At 36.9% G+C, this 22,549-nt stretch overlaps 1 pseudogene; it reads right to left on the bottom strand.

The window, feature by feature from the left end:
- Positions 1–13,537: 13,537 nt before the first annotated feature.
- Positions 13,538–22,549, bottom strand: part of LOC134383330 (tigger transposable element-derived protein 1-like) — a 46,201-nt pseudogene continuing 37,189 nt past the window's right edge.

Raw genomic sequence — 22,549 nt, 5'->3', positions numbered from 1 at the left:
GGAAGTTTCACAAGAAAATTCAGTTGATTTAATCATTACAAAGAACACAAGGACATGGGCAGAGTTATGGCTAAGCATAGTTTTAACAATGGAAACTAGTAACATCAGTGAAGTAAACAAAGTGACATTCCATAATGCAATTTGGAAAAGGTTAAGTCGATCCACCAACAAAAGCCTGTTCTTAGCAAACACTTTTTTTCCTACAGCAATTTCCTCAGTATATTTACACAAAAATCAAGCAACTTTCTCAACATATCAATCAGTAGGTTAACCTGTACCAAGGACATCTGCCCTTTGAGCCAGCAATTTTGCTGTGTTACAATTCTTTATCTACAACAGAGACTTTAGCCTGGGGAAAGTTTCCTGTCTTTTGCAAGCTTAACATTTCTATGTGTAATTTTAAAAAGTTAGGTCCTGTGAAATACATTTGTTTTATTAATGTTAGCACTCTCCACACTTCATCACCTTTGAAGTTAGGTGTACCCTTGTGATTTGATTTGGCCAATGAGATGTAAGCATAAGTGGAAGGTTTCACTTTGAGGAAGAAGTAAAATGTGTCTGTTTCAGTCAGTTGTTGTGCGATTTGCCCTTTTCTTTCCCATTGTTGTGATGATAACAGAAGTGCATGTTGAGATAATGCCTCTGTCAGATTGGCTCTTTGAGTGGTACAATGAGCAGAACGCTTCCTGCCTGCCTCCATGAGTTAGGATGCCCAAGGAAAAAATAAATTGGTATTGTAATATGCCACTTTATTTTGCACACCATAGCATACCCTGATTAATGTAAAACTTACATTAATCAGGTATCCAGAATTTGGGGGATATTGTAATAAAAACCTCAAATTTCTTGCATTGGCATGGAGTCTGGGAAGGAAAGTATTACTGGAGGTTGGAATATTTTTCCATGCTCCACAGTAGCAAAACTTTGTGTAAAATTGTTGCTCTCAAGGATATGGATGGCTGATTACGTATCTAATAACTTTTCGTTCTAGGGGGAAAAGATTGGAAAACAGAATGATGGTAGCATGCTTTGGCTGTCATAGCCTGAGTCTGGCAAGATATTATAAGGTTAGCTCAGATAGAAATTGACACTTCAAGCATGAAAAATGAAATGGACTATGATGGGACTCAGAAAATGGTGCCCCAAAATACGCCATTTTGGACTTCAAACAGAGAACACCTGGGGAACGGCAAATGCGGGGAAGAGCTTTATCTGAAGTTCTCTATCTACCTTAACGGCCAGATCCTCCAGAAGATATTCAATTGTTGTGAATCCCTTCCCCAGATATCTCATCAACAGGGGAGAGGTTGAGGCATATCACAAGAGAGAAGACTAGAGTTTACACCAAACCCAGAACCCAGGTGCACTTGTTCCAGACTGTTGTCTGGTTTTTGGGCCCATTCATCTTCCCTAATTTACTCCCTCTCTAAATTGTCTACATCCCCCATGTTTTTCTACTCTTGAAGAAGGGTATATAAATGTCTAAATACCTTGTGTTGTTAGGTACTCACCTTCTTGTGATACCCTTGTGCACGTAATAAATTTGTTTGGCTTTTCACCTGTTAATCAGCCTATGGTCAGTTTATAGCTCAGACTCAAATATGGACCCTCCAGAAGGGAAAGAGAGGATTATTTCACCCCAATAACAATAATAAAATAATGAATTCATGAATTTGTAGGGGTGAAAGAGCAACTGCTTCTCAACCTCAAATAGTTGAAGATGAAACTGAACAATAATTTGAACAACAAAGGCAATTTAAAACTCAGCCCTGGTTTATCTGTAATTGCCAAAGACTAGAAATAGCTCAATTGCCTCTCAACTGAAGAATGGGTAAAAACACTATGGTAGCTCCATTTGGTGGAACACTACTTGAAAGAAACAATGACTCATACATGCAACACCATGGATGCATCTCAAATGCATTATACCAAACGAAAGAACTTGGGCTCAAAAGGCTATATATTCATTTATATGTATTATCTGCAAAGGCAAATCAATAGAGATAGGAAACAGATCAGCTATGTCCATGAGCTGTGAGTGGGGAGACTACACAAAAAAATTTTGGTAGTGATTGAATTGTTATTTACTTATTGTGGTGATGGTTACATGGCAGTGTACCTTTGTCAAATTTATGGTAATATACATTAAAAAAAGTATATCCGAACATGTTTGTAAGTCCAGGAGGAGCAATGTTTTAATTATTAAAGAGCTGAGCAATACTGGAGGATATTTGATGGTCTTAGAAAAGATGGGAGAAGTTAGCCTTGCTGAGGAATGAGACTTTTTTCTCAGAGATAAAAATAACAATAACCATTTATTGGGTACCTAAGATGTGCCAACTACAGCCAATCTACTAAGCACATTTATTTAAAGTATACCTCTCTCTAGAGACATATCTCTAATCCTTACACCATCCTGTGGGGGATGTGTTATTATTCTCATTTTAATGAAACTGAGTATCAGAGAGATTAAATAACTTGTGCAAGTTGGCTTAGCTAGTAAGTAAGGGAGCTGGGCAGATCTGTCTGTCAAGCCCTGGATGCTTCTTCTATACAGCACAAAAAATAGAACCTGTGATGATAAGGATTTTCAGGTGGGAAAGGAAGTTGAGGAAATTTTAGTCAGTAGACCTTTTTGTACGAACATTGTAAGATTGGACCATCTGTTGTCAACAAGGGCATTAATGGAGTGAGGTAAAGTTAAAGGCTTCAATAGAGTGAAAAAAATTGAAGAAGCTGTGGTGATTTTGACATTGTTTCTCTAGTCTTTGTCTTTGTACCATAGGGATGAGATACCATTTCATTCTCAGTTAGATCTGAGTGTAGGAGGCAGAAATCTTGATGCCAGATGCAAGAGACTCACAGCAGTACTCATTTAGTGAAGATTATCATAAGAATGTGCAACTTGAGAGCCTCTTATTTTGCAGAGACCAATTTTTATCCATTCCCCAAGTCCCATTCATTTCTGTGTTCTGTTTATAAAGAATATGTCATCGAAATTATAGTGTATTCCTGAGGGTGGGAGAAGAACTTTGACATACAGAAAGGAATTGTAATTTGCAGATGATTGTTATACTGATGATCTCTGATGGATTGATTAACCTTGATTTCTCACAAATTCTTTAGGACCTCAAAAAAGAATTGGAAAACAAAGTGTAAGATTATAACTTAAACCCCAAATCCATAATGTTAATAAAACATAGGCTGGGTTCAGAGAGAGCTTTTCTATGAATAGCACTCCACTAAATTGTAAAGTTCATGTCAGTTTTCTTTTATAAAGGTAGATATTATAAAAGGCCAGAATATGCCACCCCAAAATATGCCTCTTTGGTGGTGAGGATTTTTTTGAAAAACAGCAACCACAAGAAAAGCTCAAAAAACAGTAGAAATTATCCTTTTGTAAGGGAAATTGATATCTATAAAGTAAATCTACATTAGAAGTAAGGGTGTGTCTCTTTCAGTACCAAGAAAAGAGGGATGACTCTAAATCACTAGAGACTAATCAATGGAGAAGACATGGACTTAAATCTGCCTAACAAACCTTACCTTTGTTTAGCATGCCCTTTTTGGTCATCTTTTCCATAACTAATCTCCATATCCTTCTTTCTTTCTTCAGCAGAAGGTGATATTTAAGCCTGGTTTCAAAGCCACCTCTTTGAAATTTGCTCATTTCTTTGAGTGTCTCCTATGTATACATAAGGTATACCTGTGCTAAATAAAAATGGTAGAAGGCCTCTGTTATGTACCAAGTTTAGGCCCCAAAAAACCAAAACAGGGTCACCCCTACTAAAGTGACTCATCACCAAACCCAAACTAAATTGTTGTCTGGCCTTCTGAGAAATCAGGAAAGAGAGATAACAGCCAATTTCCCCCAAAAGCCAGTTTAAATCTTCAATAGATATGATATTGAAGTTCTCTCTGCTTTGATTCTTACACACAAAAGAGATAGCCTGAAGTAACCTGATGTTAACCAGTCAGTTAATTTTCTATTGTTCTATCTCCCTGTCCCCACCTTACAAGGTAAGTAACTCTGAAATGACCAGTCAAATTTTTGTTCTTTGTTTCTGCTTTCTTCAGCCTTTTCTGTCTATAACACCAACCTCTTTTGCTCAGCTAATTGGAACACTTTTTCTATTTTGTGGAATAACAAGTTGCCTGATTCTAGGGTCACAAAAAAGCCACTGAAATCTTTCACTAGATTTGTTGTAATGCTGCCCTTTGACACCTATTAGTAAACTTGTTTGTTTTTCACATATTAATCTGTTTTTTGTTACAGGTGTCTGTCCTAACTAAGAACAATGAAGGATAGAGAGGAAATTACTTTTTTCTTCCGTACAATTCCGTGAAGTCCTGGATATTTTCATGGTGGATATGGTGGGTAATGTTTAGTATTGAAAGCACATGAGAAACTTTCATAAAACAAAATGGAATTGATTTAAACAGTATGAAAATGCTATAGAGGAGGAAAAATGTTTTCTTCTACCATTGTAGGTTCTTTGGATTAAATTGGCATAAGACAGATTAACAGGAGAAAAATGATTTTAATTGTGTATGTACACCCTGGAATCGCACAATAATATGAGATTCAAGGAAGGGGCCAGATGACTGAGACTTTTATATTGTCCTGAGCTATAGAAAGGAATAAAAGTTTGGAGCTTATAGGGACATGGTGGAAACAAATTATGGGAAGGTGAGGGAAGGAAATGCATGGTGGATGCATGTCATTTGGCTATGCAGATAAAAGTCTCTCAGTTTATGAAAGTTGTCTTACGATAGCTTTATTCCTGGTACAGATACATTTATGGATAAAAATTACCTTTATAAATCTAAATTTCCTTCCTTTAAAAAGGAGAAATTTATTCTTTATTTTAGGCAGTTGAGGAGGAAGTAAAGAGCTTTTCCTGGGTTGATTTGTTCTCAATTTCTGTTAGCTTAAATCATATGCCAAGTGGCATATTTTGGGGTAACATATGCCAAACCCCTTCAATGGAAAGGCATCTTACAAATCACATAGTTCAATAATTTCATTTTGCCTATGAGTAAAATAGTCTAGATTAAACAATTCTCTCTTGGGCAGGCCCCCTGGCTCACTCGGGAGGGTGCGACACTGGTAGTGCTGAAGCCGCGGGTTCGGATCCTATATAGGGATGGCCGGTGTGCTCACTGGCTGAGCGTGGTGCGGATGATGCCCTGCTGAGGGTTGCGATCCCCTTACCCCCCTTACTGGTCAAAACAAACAAACAAACAAACAAGCAATTCTCTCTTAATTTGTGAGAATTTGTTAACAAATTGCAGTATTTCCTTTTAAAAATCTGTGTTGCATTTACATGTTCATGATTCCTTTCTTATATTATGCCTACAAGGTTACAGAACTAAGGATGTAAAAATTAAAAGACAAAGTCACTCTAAATAGCAATAGATGAAGTTATTTTAAAATACTATTGCACGCATTATATTTTTGTTCACTTTTGAGGCAGCACACTATACTGGAAAGAACGTCAAGTTAGCAAGCAGAAGACAGAGTTCTAATCCCACTCACTCTTTTCAGGACTCAGTTTTCTCATTTTATGTTCCTGGTTCTCCTAGAAAATAAAATATCCTACAGTTTTTGAAATAGTATTAAAATAAATGAGGTTTCAGGTGGATAAATGCAAGCCCACTTATAAGTTGGATTATAAAAATCTTATATGTTATGGGGTCTCTGTCTTGGAACATCTTTATGAAGAAAACAACCAACCATCAGTTTTGAATGGTATTGAGATATTTTAAGAAAAATGAATAAATCTGATAGTCTCTAGGGTTTTTTTAGATTTATAGTCTTATGATTATGTCCCTAACATAGTAGGTGAAATATAACTTAACACCCAAGTCCTCATGACTGCAGAATTTATTATCTATAGGTTCATGAAATTTTGCTGTATTGCTGTTGGTTCATATGTGTGCCATAGCATCCCATAGGGTGGTACTGAGTCTGTGAATAGATGATCTCTCCAATTTTTATAAGAAAATTATTTAAGTAGAGCTGAATTGAGTAGCAGAACTTGAGTATTTACTATGTTAGAGACAGTGTATTAGTTAGAAGCAGTCCTAAGATTGTATTTAAAAGTTTCCAAACAAAGATACCTAATAATATGCAAACAAACAAAAACAGAAACCCACCTTTAGACAGAAAAAGTTTTCTTTTACACAGGAATGATAATGACAAAAACGCTGCTCTTTTACAACCTCTCTGGAGTTTTTCTCACTGACACAGTTACAGAGGAATGAAAGCTTTGTGATTTGGGAAGGCTGAATTTTTATGTCTAGAGCTCTTCCATTAGGTCACACTGTTAAAGGCACAGCTCTTTCCTAAGGGAGACTTTTCCTGCTCCATAGCAGCCCCGTTTATTCTGCCTACAGCTGCACTTCATGTAGACCAACTTTATTAAAACAGGGTGAAAATGATTCCTATAGAAAATGCAACACAGTTGGCTTAATCAGTTATTATAAATATAAAAATTATAGTTCTGATTTTTGTAAAAAGGAGAAAATAGCTTATAAATTGTATCTGGACATCTTCAGGAATGAAGAGGCATAAAACACTACTGCTGGAATTTGCACAGCATGTATGTTGACTTCCTATTTTATGGTGCTGTTTATTTCTAAGAAAGGCACAAATATGATGCCACACTCTCTGGAGAGCAAGAAGGGAAAATATCCAAGGTACAGATTCCCTTTTCAGTTACATATATGCCCAGCAATGTCAAAATCCTCCCATAGAAGAAAAAGTGACTAAAGAACATGATGATTCTGTGCTCTTTTCAATTTTAAATTACTTATATGTATTTTTTCTTTTCTTTTTTTTTCAGTTGTCCAGGACCCAAAGATATAAAATATTATCTTGATTTTCTTCAGTGAAATGTCTAGGGGCATTTCCTCTAACAGAATGCTAGCTCTTTTCTTTTATGACTCAATGATGTAATTTCATCTGATATTTTCCTTCCGTTTTCTGCTTAAGATCTGGGCTCTTTATAGAAGCCTAGATCAGTTTCATATATATTAATCTTAAAAATATGGATATATTTTTATTATTAAAATTACTTTTTGGTTTAAAATATGTAATAGACGGCTTTTAAAATTGTTTAAATGAAGAAGGCAGCTTGGATATGTCCCCCAAATCTTAATCAACAGTAAGCTACCTTTCCTGAGCCAAGCAGCTGTTGGACCAACTCACAGGGGACCTGGAGGGTATGAGCCAGATCTTGGTTCTAACAAGAACAGATGGAGGAAAATGAAGAACCTTTTCCCCTTCTGGTCTTAGGACTACCTCTGGAGATCAATGGTGAAGAGCTATGAGGTGCTGATCAAAATTCTGTGAATCCTGTGCAGTGCTTGCCCTGCAGAGATCCAGAGATCTCCAGGAGGAGAGATGAGTGTTCCTAGGAAAACCTGCTGGTCTTCCCCATTCAGTAGGGATAATCAAACAGGTCCTTTCTGATACCAAGGCCTAGATAACACTAGCTTTTGCATATGAGGAGACTACGAGCAGAAAGTTTTCATGGTGCTTCCACTTGGAACTTACAACATGCAGGATAGTACCTGCTAGTCCTTTGGTCCTTGACCCTAGCAACAATGGCATTAACTGTAGCATAATAAAAATGCAGAATTAGCTCCACACCAGATCTACTGAATCAGAACCCAAGTGACTCACAGTCACATTAAAATTGGAGAGGCCTACAGATGCAGACAGTTGCATCTCCCTTCAAATATGGTATTATCACCACTAAGGTAGTTTAGCAGCTGGATTCAAGTCGCACTGAGAAAATTAAAATCCCACTGATGATGGCTTTTAGCCAAGTACTGCTGGAGGGAACTGAAGAGCACTTCAGGAGATAGTGTGTGCGTATATTTACATGTATATTTTCAATATTGAGAAACCTGGTGTTTGAACTAAAAAAGTTAATAGATAATTTTGATGCAAAACAAATTGTTCAGACTTGAACTAGTGGCCTTGGAGATTAAGTAAAAGAAATGTCTTAAAGGAAAATGAAACAAAGCACAAATAAATGGATGTAATGAAGGAAAATCATAAAAGACAATAAATTAAAGGATACTAAAATTCAAGAAATATGGGTTCTAGAGGAAGAAAAAGGAATTGGTGGAGAAGGGGAAATAATTTCACAAGCAATGAAAGAAAATGTTCTATTCTGAAGACAGATTGGTATCTGTAGGTCAAAGGGGCTGAGGGAATTCCATGCAGGAGGGAAAAAGATAGATCAGACATATTACGATAGAATTCCTGAGTTCTGAGAATTGAGAGGACATTTTATGAATTGCAGATGGAAAGAAAAAAATTGGCTTATCAAATAAAAATGTTTGTAGAGCTACAGCCAAAGACAACTGAAAGGATGGGATTGCAATTCAGTCTAGATGTCATCTGCTAGAGAGAAAGAATAATTTCTGCAGAGCTGCAGGAGCTGAGAGAGTGTGTTTCCACTTATTTGTGTGAAGACAATGACTGAGAAAGGATACCGCCTAAATAATAACAAATCAGAAGAAAACTTCTGTGATAAAGGAGGATGAAGAGGAAACAGCTGTAAACAGGTTAGATTAGAATATATAAATAGATTTTCTTTATATAGAAAATATATTTCTAGGGGAAACTTCAAAACAGTCTGACAAAAAATGTATTAACCCATCTCAGTAAAAATTAGAGATTGGTTGATGAGAGATGTGTGGTGAGAAGTCAAAGTATTCTGAGTTCTCATCTTACTGGGATGGGAGGAGGAAGCAGCTGGGGAATATGGCATCTTGTTGAGGAAAATAATTGGTATCTTGTTTTCATAGTTTGGGAGAGATATATGTTTGGTTATGAATGTTTAAAAAAATGATGATGGTTAGTAAATGAATATAGATAAGTAAAATAAAATTCTAAATTAGCAAGAAAAAATGAAAAAGAGAATTAACTTAAAAACCAGAAACAATAAACACAAGGACAAAGAAAAAGAGAAAATAGTGAAGTATCTAGGAAACAAAGTAAAATGAAAGGCATAAAATCAATTATTATCTAAATATGAATGTGTTGAGTTTTCTAATTTAAAGATAAAATTGGCATTAAAAATACAAATTTCTGTTAAAACAACCAACTCCAGGTATAAAAGGAAGGTGGTAAAATGGGATAAAATAAAAAGGGGGGTGGGTAGGGGGAATAGTTGAAGAGATACTGGGCAAATAAAACCTAAAAGCAAATAAGAGTTGCAATAATAGTATCAGTTAATTTGGAATTTAATGTTAAAAGCGACGAGGAAAGGTATATTTTAGTGATTGCATGCACAGTAAATTTCTATACATCGAGCAATGTAGCCACAAAATATATGAAGCAAAAATAGTAAAAATGTAACAAGAGCCCAAGAAAAATAAAATTATAGTGGAAGATTTTAATAGACTTTTTTTAGAAGTAGATTTGACTAAAAAGAAAATGCATAGCCATAGAAAAATTGAAGCAGATAACCAACAAACTTGATGATATATGCATACATATATGCATATATAACCTTCATATCCTTTAAAAGAAAAAATTTTATTTGGTCAAAGAACATTGCAAAACTGGATCCCTCCTTGACCATAAAGGAAACTTCAAATTATTTTTAGAAAGAGAGAGATTCTACAACACCAAGGTCAAGGGTTTGGATCTCCATACCAGTCAACTGCAAAAAAAAAAAAAAAAAAAGTGAGAAATTTTTACCACACATTCCACAATTCTACAAAATAATTGTAAACCAACAAACTTAAAAATAAATAATAAAAGTTTACCTTAAAGCCCTAATTGCTTGGAAATTACAAAATGCTCTCAAGTAATTCTTAGCTCAAGGAGAAAATAAAAGTTTAATTGCAAACTATTCAGAAATAAAAGTTTCAAAACCTATAGCATACTGCAATAATATGCAGGGGAATATATCTAGCCTTAAATGCCCTGTGGTTAAAGATACAAAGAAAAAAAACTTAATATCTATGTCAAGGCATCTTTAAAAAGAACAACAAAATCAAAAGAAAATAGTAGAAGGGAATGTTTAAAATTAAAAGCTGAAATTAATAAAATAGAAAAATAATAATTATAGATATTATAAATAAATGCAAAAGCTGACTCTTAAAAAGTTCAATAAAACAAATAAACTCTTCAGAATTTTGATTCTGAAGCATTTCTTTTGGATATGCTTAATGATTAAAAAAAGGTTGAAGAATACAAACTTGGAAGAAAAATTTGGACATTATATGTATAATGTAGGCTTTGGAGAGCATTTTTTAACCAAGATGGGAAACCCCAAGTATATTAAAGGAAATATAGACATATTTAGCTATATAAACATTAATACATATTGAATAGAAAAATATACCATAAACAAAGATGATAGGCAAATGATGCACAAAAAAACATATTTGAAATACAAAATAGATAAAAGTTAATGCCTATTACACAAAGAACTCATACAAATTGATAACAAGAAAAAAAATATCCCAATAGGAAAATCATAAGAATATTAAAATGCAGTTCACAGAGGAACACATCTAAATGACTGTTAAACACTAAAAACATGCTAGACATCCCTAGTAGTAAGGAAAATGCAGTTAAGAAAACAATGAGCATCCATTAGATTTTACATCCATTAGATTGGTAAACTTTAAAACCAGTATTAACCCCAAATATTGGCAAGTTTGAGTTGCTCATGGAAACATAATAAAAGATCTTTTTGGAAAGCAATGTGGTAATAGATTTTGAATTAAAAAATGCAAACATAGTCTTTGGTTTAGCAATGTTATTCCTGGAAATCTATCCTGTAGAACTAAAAGCATCAGTATGTAAATATATATATACACACACACACACACACACATACACACACACACACACACACACACACACACACACACACACACACACACAAGGATATTATTACAGCAAATTACCTAATATTAAAAAAGTAGAAGCAAGTAAATGGCCCTCAATATGGGGAAGTTTGAATACATTTTTATAGAGAAAACCTTTTATTATGTAAAATTTCAAACATACATAAGTAAAAGTAGTCAGCATAGTATAATGAACCCCTATGAACTCATTCAATTGCATTAAAAAAATTAACAACATTTTTTGGACTCTTATTTTATCCACCTCTCCATTTATTTTCTTCTTGAATATCACAATATATCCTAGCATTATATCATTTCATTCATAAATACTTCAGATAAGGATTCTCTTAAAAAAATAACCACACATCATTATTTTACCCAGGAAAATTAACAGTAGTTCTTTAGTCTCTAATACCCACTTGGTTTGAGTCAGATCCAGACAAGATCTACACATCGCATTTTGTTCGTATGTTTCTTAAGCCTCTTTTAGTCTATGATAATTCTCTCTCTCCCCTTTTTTCATGCCATTTATTTGTTGAGGATCTTTTATTTGTTTGTATCCTTGTGGTTTTATTAAACATACAACTTGATTCCTTATTTTTTCTTACAAACTGGTAAAACATTATACTTCATAGGTGGTGCTAAGTACTTCCTGTTACATCACATCTGTAAACACATAATGTGTAGGTGTCCCCTTTTCAATATATTAACATTGGTTAATGGATTTAGGTGTTGTCTGTCTGATCACTCATCTATCATTCACTCAAAGGGTTTAGCATTCCTTGAAGATCATTGCTGAGATGTACGATTTCATTAGGAGTTTTCTGGTTGAATACATTTTTGTACGTCTATACCATGAAATAATATTTTGCAGCTATTACAAATAATAATAGCTAATGCTTTTATGGAGCTTACTTTTAGTAAGGTGTGGTTCTAAGTATTCTGTATACATTAATATATTGTAGCAAATAACAATCTAATTAATTAGATACTATAATCATCCCGATTTTACAGATGAAATGTCAGAAACAGAATGATTTGCTCAATGTATTAGTCCGTTTCTGTTGCTTATAACAAAATACCTGAAACTGGGTAATTCATAAAGAATCAGTACATATTGCGACAATGTTGAAGGCTGAAAAGTCCAAAATCCAGGGAACACATCTAGTGAGAGTTTTGTTGGTGGGTGATGATTCTTCGCAGCAAAGCAGAGTGTCACATGGCAGATGACAGAAGCAGGGAGAAAGTTAACTCTCTACTCCTTCTCCTTTTAAAGCCCTCAGAACCATGCCCATGGCCACCATTAAACCGTCAATGGATTAATCCATTCACTTGGGTATGGCCCTTTAAATCTCATCACTTCTTCAAGGCCCCACCTTTCAATTATTATAGTAGGATTTCTCACCCTGAACTGTTATAGTGGGGATTAAGTTTCAATACATGGACTTTGGGGGACACAATTCAATCCATGGCACCCAGTTAAAACTACTAAGTGTTGAGTTGGGATTCAAAAGAATGAATGAGATATATACCAGTTGGGAAGAGAAAGGTGCAAAAGAGTCATATGTAAAATGATTATGTTTTTGTAAAATAAACAATGGTGAATTGGTGTGTGTGCTTGTATGAGAAGGATAAATACTACATTATGAATTGTTTTTATGTTGCAGGAGGGAGATGTAATACTGGGGATGTGTAGCGACAGAGTGAGAGGCTAGAAGGAAAGAAGAAACAAGCAAACCCCCCACAAAAGACAGCATTTTAAAATGTTCAACATAAAACAGCATATATCATATATAAAATTATGCATATGTATGTGTATATATACACACGTAACTATGAATACTTATGTATAGATTTATATTTATAAACAAATGCATTAATATATAGTCACAAAGTGTCTAATGGGATCTCAGGCTGATGGGATTTCAAGTGATGGTTAATTTCTTTTTTACCTAACTTTTATGTACTACTCAACTACTTTATAATAAATATGTACTTATATAACAAAAAACCCTATGATAAGACTATTTTCGTTGTGGGAAAACATTTTAAGAGAGTAGGGAATAAATTTGTCAGTTATAAGGGACAAATCCTACTATTTAAACCACAAGGGATAGTTCAAACCCTTTAAAGCTACACTTACTAAATACTTGAGGTGATAAACAGTTAATACAGAATTTGGACCAATAGTAAAGCCTCACTAATTAATTTGTCAAGATCTACATAAATTCTTGAAAGCACTAAATTATACAATGGTGAAGAAAAGAAATGTCATTTTATTAGCTCCAAGCTATTTCAGTAACAAAATAAAGCATCAGTCCAAGTAGAACAATTACATTTATTCAGTGTACTATAGTTTATTATAAGAGAGTAAGACTCCACTTTGTGCTATTGTTTTCAGAATACAGACTCCTGCATCTTCTCTAAGACCTTATCAGTTAAACAAGCTTTCTCGTAGATTCTTATGTTAAAGTCACTGCTTTCGCATTTTTTTAGGATTGTGCAGCACAGGCAAGTTCATGGGGCATGTGCTCTACGCCTGCCTTCCCTGGAACTCTACCTGCAAATTCCCGGGCTTGCTTGCCATCTCCTCATGCTCACATTCCCACCATAGTCCTGTCCCCAAATCCCATGGGCCTCCATGGGATGGTATTTAAGTGTCTCGTGGTACCTGCTTAGGTCTCCTGTTTGCTACTTCTGGGTTGAGGTGCACGTTTGAACACGGAAGAATCAAAAAGTGTCTGGCTGGAATGTGATGCAGCTCAAAAAAGCCTACTGGATGGAGAATGGAAGAAGATCCATCTTCTTGCTGAGCCAGCGGCATTACAGTGATGGTCCAGTGTCTCATAAGTGATCCTGAGGTATTCAGTTGCCTCCCAGGGTGAATACAGGTTGTCTCGATGATGATATATTCCTCTATCTTACAGTGCCCACTGATCTGCCCAGGGACAAACTAGTGGAAAGAGTTGAAAGTGGAGCAGCTTTTGTTTCTGTGTACCACTGAGAAGCCTCCAGAGTTAAGAGGTACTGTTACCAGTAACCTGATTGTTGGTTCAAAGGTCCATCCCTTTATCTGGAGCCCAAGAATAATTTAAGAGAAACTGCAGGCTGTTTCTGTCCATCCTTAGGCTGAAGTTAGAGGAAAAGAGGAAAGAACAGGGTGCATGCATATAAATGGAATCCAAGTCTCTTGGAGGTCATCAGAAAGGGAATTTTCAAGTCTTGTCTTGTACAGCCTAGCTGTTCAAGTTAATATACAATCATTTTAGTGCTCCTAATAAAGGCTTTATTAAAAAAATTATGTAGCACGTGTGCATAATTTAATTATCATTGCCATAGCAATCCTACCTGGAGATATATATGGCTGATTTGCATCATTGTTTTAAAAAATCCTGTACTATTTTATATTTTTAATCAGACTTTTAGCTTCATTAGTCCAAAAGACTAAACATTTACAGATGTGAATGCTTCCGGGTCTGAAGAAGTTTCTTCAGATATTAAGTAGTTTTATAATATTGGGCATCATGTAAGAATGTTGAATGCATTCTCTTATAATTTATGTGATACAACTTTAAGGTTCTTACCTTCATTTAATGAATGAGAAAATGAAGAGTCATCGAGGTTAAGTAACAAGGCCAGGAAAGTGATTTACACTGCCCCATCACTCACCAGACAAGGGCCCCTTACATTCACCCTTTCTGTAGGAAAATAATCCTGATGTTCCTTCTCTATGCCTTCATCTACATTAGACTGTATTTTTAATAATCCATGTGAATTTTATAGATTAAAGTGATTTACTTTTGCTTGCATCTAATTTCTGTAATCTTGCTACTGAGTGTGTCTGTGCGTGTGCTAAGCATGTGTGCATAAATATGTACATGTGTATATATACCTACATATTATGTTCTGTAAATTATTTTATGCAACAACTTAGAGAATAAATAAATCAGAATGAACATTGTGTGCTTTCCCTGGGGCTGTGTCTGATTCTTGACTCCTTGCTCAAGGGATTGCTTCCTCCCTGGTTCTTCCACTTAATCTCATCTCCCCCTTTCCTTGAGCCAGACACTAACTCTGCATGTATTTGGACCCAGTGATAAGTCTTCTTATCATCATCCAAAAACTACTCAAGTAGGCAGAGATCGTGGAGTTTATGGCCTGGCAATCCCCGGTTAAGGTGTGCAGAGACAGTCTTCTACAAAACAGGATATTGGAGCTGTAGATCCAACATTGGCCATATGAGGTCTTGACATTTTCAATAGCCTCGGTCAGTTTGCATCCTAAAGAACACCTTTAGGTAAAAAGACAGGAGGGGAGGCTTATGCACTTTTTCTTCTGGAGGAGTCTTACCATCTTCTTTTTTTTTTAAACAATGCATGATTAGCAACCTCAGAAGTTTGGGCACTGAAATACCTCATGCATGTAAAAAAGCAGAGAGGTTACAATTATTGTGTTTGGAACAAGACAGACCTTGATTTGGATACGAGGGTTCTTCCACACACTAGCTATCGATAAAACCACTGTACCTTTTTTCATCTGAAGAATAGGGAAACATAGTTGTTCGTACATAACAGATTTCTTGAAAAATTAATGAGATAATAATGCATGTAATGTATGAAACAAAAGTCAAAGAATATGTTAAGATCTTAATTCACATTAGCAGTTATTAAAATTAAGATTGTACATTTACATTGATTATGGACATAGTACATAACAGTGGTAAACATTTTGAAAATATAGACTATATAAATATAATCAAGAAAATAGTTATTATTATATTCTAACCACCTAAAGAAAACAGAACAAATATTAATATTTAAAAATATTCATTTATATGCCAGATATTGTCTCTTGGGAAACTATACGCTAGCCATTGGAGAGCAATACAGATCCTTAATAGCATATATTTGTGAACATTCCACCTTAATATATGTAGATTAACTTATTTTTAATAGCTACTTAGCATTTTATCACATGGGTATAATTTATCTAGCCACTCCTAACTTGCAGGAGATTAAGGCTGTTTCCATGGTTTCATTTATTCTTTTTTTTTTTTTTTAAATTTTATTTTGTCGATATACATTGTAGCTGATTAATGCTCCCCATCACCAAAACCTCCCTCCCTTCTCCCTCCCCCCCTCCCCCCCAACAATGTCCTTTCTGTTTGTTTGTTATATCAACTTCAAATAATTGTGGTTGTTATATCTTCTTCCCCCCCCATTTGTGTGTGTGTGTGTGTATGTGTGTGTGTGAATTTATATATTAATTTTTAGCTCCCTCCAATAAGTGAGAACATGTGGTATTTCTCTTTCTGTGCCTGACTTGTTTCACTTAATATAATTCTCTCAAGGTCCATCCATGTTGTTGCAAATGGCAGTATTTCATTCGTTTTTATAGCTGAGTAGTATTCCATTGTGTAGATGTACCACATTTTCCGTATCCACTCATCTGATGATGGGCATTTGGGCTGGTTCCAACTCTTGGCTATTGTAAAGAGTGCTGCAATGAACATTGGGGAACAGGTATACCTTCGACTTGATGATTTCCATTCCTCTGGGTATATTCCCAACAGTGGGATGGCTGGGTCGTATGGTAGATCTATTTGCAATTGTTTAAGGAACCTCCATACCATTTTCCATAGAGGCTGCACCATTTTGCAGTCCCACCAACAATGTATGAGAGTTCCTTTTTCTCCACAGCCTCGCCAGCATTTATCGTTCATAGTCTTTTGGATTTTAGCCATCCTAACTGGGGTTAGATGGTATCTCAATGTGGTTTTGATTTGCATTTCCCGGATGCTGAGTGATGTTGAGCATTTTTTCATATGTCTGTTGGCCATTTGGATATCTTCCTTAGAGAAATGCCTACTTAGCTCTTTTGCCCAGTTTTTAATTGGGTTGCTTGTTTTCTTCTTGTAAAGTTGTTTGAGTTCCTTATATATTCTGGATATTAATCCTTTGTCAGATGTATATTTTGCAAATATTTTCTCCCACTCTGTTGGTTGTCTTTTAACTCTTTTAATTGTTTCTTTTGCTGTGCAGAAGCTTTTTAGTTTGATATAATCCCATTTGTTTATTTTTCCTTTGGTTGCCCGTGCTTTTGGGGTCGTATTCATGAATTCTGTGCCCAGTCCTATTTCCTGAAGTGTTTCCCCTATGTTTTCTTTAAGAAGTTTTATTGTCTCAGGGTGTATATTTAAATCCTTAATCCATTTTGAGTTGATTTTAGTATATGGTGAGAGGTATGGATCTAGTTTCATTCTCCTGCATATCGATATCCAGTTATCCCAGCACCACTTGCTGAAGAGGCAGTCCCTTCCCCAGTGAATAGGCTTGGTGCCTTTGTCAAAGATCAGATGGCAGTAAGTGTGTGGGTTGATTTCTGGATTCTCTATTCTATTCCATTGGTCAGTGTGTCTGTTTTTATGCCAGTACCATAATGTTTTGGTTATTATAGCTTTGTAGTATAGCTTAAAGTCAGGTAGTGTTATGCCTCCAGCTTTATTTTTTTTGCTGAGCATTGCTTTGGCTATTCGTGGTCTTTTATTGTTCCATATAAATGTCTGAATAGTTTTTTCCATTTCTGAGAAAAATGACTTTGGAATTTTGATGGGGATTGCATTGAATTTGTATATCACTTTGGGTAGTATGGACATTTTCACTATGTTGATTCTTCCAATCCAAGAGCATGGAATATCTTTCCATCTTCTTGTATCCTCTCTAATTTCTCTCAGCAGTGGTTTGTAGTTCTCATTATAGAGATTTTTCACCTCCTTGGTTAACTCAATTCCTAAGTATTTTATTTTTTTGGTGGCTATTGTAAATGGGCAGGCTTTCTTGATTTCTCGTTCTGCATGTTCACTATTGGAGAAAAGAAATGCTACTGATTTTTGTGTGTTGATTTTGTATCCTGCTACTGTGCTGAAATCATTTATCAATTCCAACAGTTTTTTTGTAGAGGTTTTAGGCTGTTCGATATATAGGATCATGTCATCTGCAAACAGGGACAGTTTGACTTCATCTTTTCCAATCTGGATGCCCTTTATTTCCTTCTCTTCTCTGATTGCTCTGGCTAGTACTTCCAACACTATGTTGAATAGGAGTGGTGAGAGTGGGCATCCTTGTCTAGTGCCTGTTCTTAAAGGAAAAGCTTTCAGCTTTTCCCCATTCAGGATGATATTGGCAGTGGGTTTGTCATATATGGCTTTAATTATGTTGAGATACTTTCCCTCTATACCTAACTTATAGAGGGTCTTTGTCATGAATGAGTGCTGAACTTTATCAAATGCTTTTTCAGCATCTATAGAGATGATCATATGGCCCTTGTGTTTGAGTTTATTAATATGGTGTATCACATTTATTGATTTGCGTATGTTGAACAAACCTTGCATCCCTGGGATGAATCCCACTTGATCGTGATGAATAATTTTTCGTATGTGTTGCTGTATTCTGTTTGCTAGTATTTTAGTGAGGATTTTTGCATCTATATTCATCAAGGATATCGGCCTGTAGTTTTCTTTTTTGGTTATATCTTTACCTGGTTTTGGTATCAGGATGATGTTTGCTTCATAGAATGAGTTTGGGAGATTTGCGTCCGTTTCAATCTTTTGGAATAGTTTGTAAAGAATCGGTGTCAATTCCTCTTTGAATGTTTGGTAAAATTCTGCTGTGAATCCATCTGGTCCTGGACTTTTCTTTGTTGGGAGCCTTCTGATAACAGCTTCAATCTCCTTTATTGTTATTGGTCTGTTCAAATTTTCTACGTCTTCACGGTTCAGTTTTGGGAGCTTGTGTGTGTCCAGAAATTTATCCATTTCCTCCAGATTTTCAAATTTGTTGGCGTATAGTTGTTTATAGTAGTCTCGAATGATTCCTTGTATTTCAGATGAATCAGTTGTAATATCGCCTTTTTCATTTCTAATTTTTGTTATTTGAGTCTTCTCTCTTCTTTTTTTTGTTAGCCATGCTAATGGTTTGTCAATTTTATTTATCTTTTCAAAAAACCAACTTTTTGATTCGTTGATCTTTTGAATTGTTTTTTGGTTTTCAATTTCATTCAGTTCTGCTCTGATCTTAATGATTTCTTTCCGTCTGCTAACTTTAGGATTGGATTGTTCTTGTTTTTCTAGTTCTTTAAGGTGAAGTGTTAGGTTGTTCACTTGCCATCTTTCCATTCTTCTGAAGTGAGCATTTAATGCAATAAATTTTCCCCTCAATACTGCTTTTGCAGTATCCCACAGGTTTTGGTATGATGTATCATTGTTTTCATTAGTTTCAATAAACTTTTTGATTTCCTGCTTGATTTCTTCTTGGACCCATATGTCATTAAGTAGAATGCTGTTTAATTTCCATGTGTTTGTATAGTTTCCAGAGTTTTGTTTGTTATTAATTTCTAGTTTTAATCCATTGTGGTCTGAGAAGATACATGGGATAATTCCAATTTTTTTGAATTTATTGAGACTTGATTTGTGACCTAATATGTGATCTATCCTGGAGAATGATCCATGTGCTGATGAGAAGAATGAATATTCTGAGGTTGTTGGGTGGAATGTTCTGTAGATATCTGCCAATTCCAATTGGTCTAGAGTCTTGTTTAGATCTTGTGTTTCTCTACTGATTCTTTGCCTAGATGATCTGTCTAATATTGACAGTGGAGTGTTCAGGTCCCCTGCTATTATGGTATTAGTGTCTATTTCCTTCTTTAGGTCTAATAGAGTTTGTTTTATAAATCTGGCTGCTCCAACATTGGGTGCGTACATATTTATGATTGTTATGTCTTCTTGATGGATCAGTCCTTTTATCATTAAGTAGTGGCCCTCATTGTCTCTTTTTATGGTTTTTAGTTTAAAGTCTATTTTGTCAGATATAAGAATAGCCACTCCAGCTCGTTTTTCTTTTCTGTTTGCATGGTAAATCTTTTTCCATCCTTTCACTCTTAGTCTGTGTGAATCTTTATGGGTGAGGTGGGTCTCTTGTAGGCAGCATATAGTTGGGTCCTGCTTTTTGATCCAGTCAGCCAGTCTGTGTCTTTTAATTGGGGAATTTAAGCCTTTAACATTAAGAGTTGTTATTGAAAGGTGTTGATTTATTCCTAGCATTTTATTGGTTGTTTGGTTGTCTTAGGTGTCTTTTGTTACTTGCTTTCTGAGTTACTGTTTGGTTTCTTTGTTTGTTGGTTCCTTAGGTTGTAGATAGTGTTTTTGTTAGCTTGTTTTCTCTTCATGAATGCCATTTTTATTGTACTAGCGGGTTTAGATTTTTCTTAGGTTTTTATGGCAGTGGTAGTTATTTTTCAGGAACCAAACCCAGTACTCCCTTGAGGATTTCTTGTAAGGGTGGTCTTGTGGTAGTGAACTCCCGCAGTTTTTGTTTGTCTGAGAAATATACTATTTGCCCCTCATTTTGGAAGGATAGCCTTGCAGGGTAGAGTATTCTTGGCTGGCAATCTTTGTCTTTTAGTATTTTGAAAATATCATCCCATTCCTTTCTAGCTTTTAGGGTTTGTGATGAAAAGTCTGATGTTAACCTGATTGGGGCTCCCTTATAGGTGATTTGACGCTTCTCTCTTGCAGCTTTTAAGATTCTCTCTTTGTCTCTGAGTTTTGCCAATTTGACTATGACATGTCTTGGAGAAGGCCTTTTTGGGTTGAATACGTTTGGAGATCGTTGAGCTTCCTGGATCTGAAGATCTGTGATTTTTCCTATACCTGGGAAGTTTTCTGCCACTATTTTGTTGAATATGTTTTCAATGGAAACTCCATTTTCCTCCCCTTCTGGAATAACCATGACTCAGATATTTGAGCGCTTGAGGTTGTCTGATATCTCTCTCAGATTTTCTTCCATGTCCTTGATTCTTTTTTCTTTCTTTTTGTCTGCTTGTGTTATTTCAAACAGCCCATCTTCAAGTTCAGAGGTTCTCTCTTCAACTTCGACAAGCCTGCTGGTTAAACTCTCCGTTGTGTTTTTTATTTCGCTGAATAACTTCTTCAGTTCAGCAAGTTCTGCTACATTTTTTTTCAGGACATTGATTTCCTTGTATATTTCCTCTTTCAGATCCTGTATACTTTTCCTCATTTCATCATGATGTCTAGCTGAGTTTTCTTGTATCTCATTCAGTTTCCTTAGAATTATCACTTGAAATTCCTTGTCAGTTATTTCAAGGGCTTCTTGTTCTATAGGATCTAGAGTATGAGATTTATTAACTTTTGGTGGTGTACTTTCTTGATTTTTTGTATTTCTGGTGTCTTTTTTTTGGTGTTTATTCATTGTGGCAGGGGGTTTCACAGTCCACCGGTTTGAGACTAATGACTAACTAGGATGTTGCTGTGGTTGCCAATTTGGTATGGCTCCCGCCATGACTGCTCAGTTGGCCTCTAGTGTCTTGTGTGTGTGGTTGCCTCGGGTCTTGGGCTTCTCCGGGGATCCACCTTTCTGGTCAGCTTGTACTCTGCTGGGCTGGTGGATCACGTACCACAGGGTGTGTGATCTCTGTTGAGCTTTCACTTTCTGTACAGGACTTCTCCCCGTTCCATGTGCTCTGGCCCAGGCTGTTAGATCGTGCAGTGGTGACCCCACCGGGTGTGTGGTTTCTGTCGAGTCTCCGCCTCCCTGGCCGCACGTCTCCCCCCTCTGTGCGCACTGTGCTGGGCTGGGGCGTGTCTTCTGCACCCCTCGTCTATCAGCTGGGCCTTCAAGACCCTGCTCAGCACCGCCTCGCCCAGGAAGTCTACCAGGTTTCTGCTAGGCACAGACGACCGGTCTCTCTGGGTGCCTTTGTAGCACTGTGTAGATCTTTCTCGGGTCTTGTTCACCTTTGTATCCCCCCGGTATAAACCGAGTCTAGTGCCCGCCTGCAGCCTGCTCTCCGGCAGGTTCAAGCGGACCTGGGAACTCTCCTACCACACTATTCCCAACCAGAAATTCGTTAGGCTTTTTTCCAAACTGGTGGTCGCAGAGATGGTATCTGCCTCCCAGTAACAGGAAGTTTACCGGGGCCGGAGTCCAGGGTGTGGTGGAGTGACAGTCGGCCAGCCCGTACTTCCTAGCCCTCCCAAAACTGGTCGGGACGCCCCACACCCCCAGCCCTGCCAGAGAACCGCGGAGGGAGTGGGAGAGGAGGCCGGCCTGCAGGGTCCGGAAAGCCCCGCGCCAGGCCACGCAAATGGGCTCAGTGATGGCCGAGCAGGGCGGAGCTGCCCGCACCTGGGAAAATGGAGGCAGCACTGGGGCAGTGAGTGGCCTGGTGGTGCAGGCGGGAGCCGCGTGGGCATCCACCCCCCGAACAGAGCTGTCCCAGGGATCACTCACAGTGCTGTGCCAGGTCGGGCGCTCGCTCTGTCTCTGGTTTGTTGCCTTCCGTGTTCTCGGCGCTGCCGCCTTGGGCTGTTCAGTCGCGGCGCCGCTCGGGCGCTCCCAGGAATCTTCTTTAATGCCGGCCTGAAACCTCGAATCCTGAATAGGGCAGCTGGCCGCCTTCAGTGCGGCCCCAGCCTCCGGGATCCTGGCTGCATCCACAGCAGCCCTGGCGCCGTGTTCCCTGTTTCAAGACTTGCTTTTGCAGCTAAGAATCAGTTCTTTTCCTGCTCCACACTTCAAAGCTGTTGCCTGTAAATGAGGCAGCCTCTCCTGCCGGGGGCAAAGTGGCGTTGAGCCCCCACGACCGGCCA

This window comes from Cynocephalus volans, chromosome 1, assembly GCF_027409185.1.
Source record: "Cynocephalus volans isolate mCynVol1 chromosome 1, mCynVol1.pri, whole genome shotgun sequence".
NCBI classification, from domain to species: Eukaryota; Metazoa; Chordata; class Mammalia; order Dermoptera; family Cynocephalidae; genus Cynocephalus; species Cynocephalus volans.
Note: the sequence above shows the minus strand (reverse complement) of the source record. Positions and strands in the feature narration are given on the sequence as shown.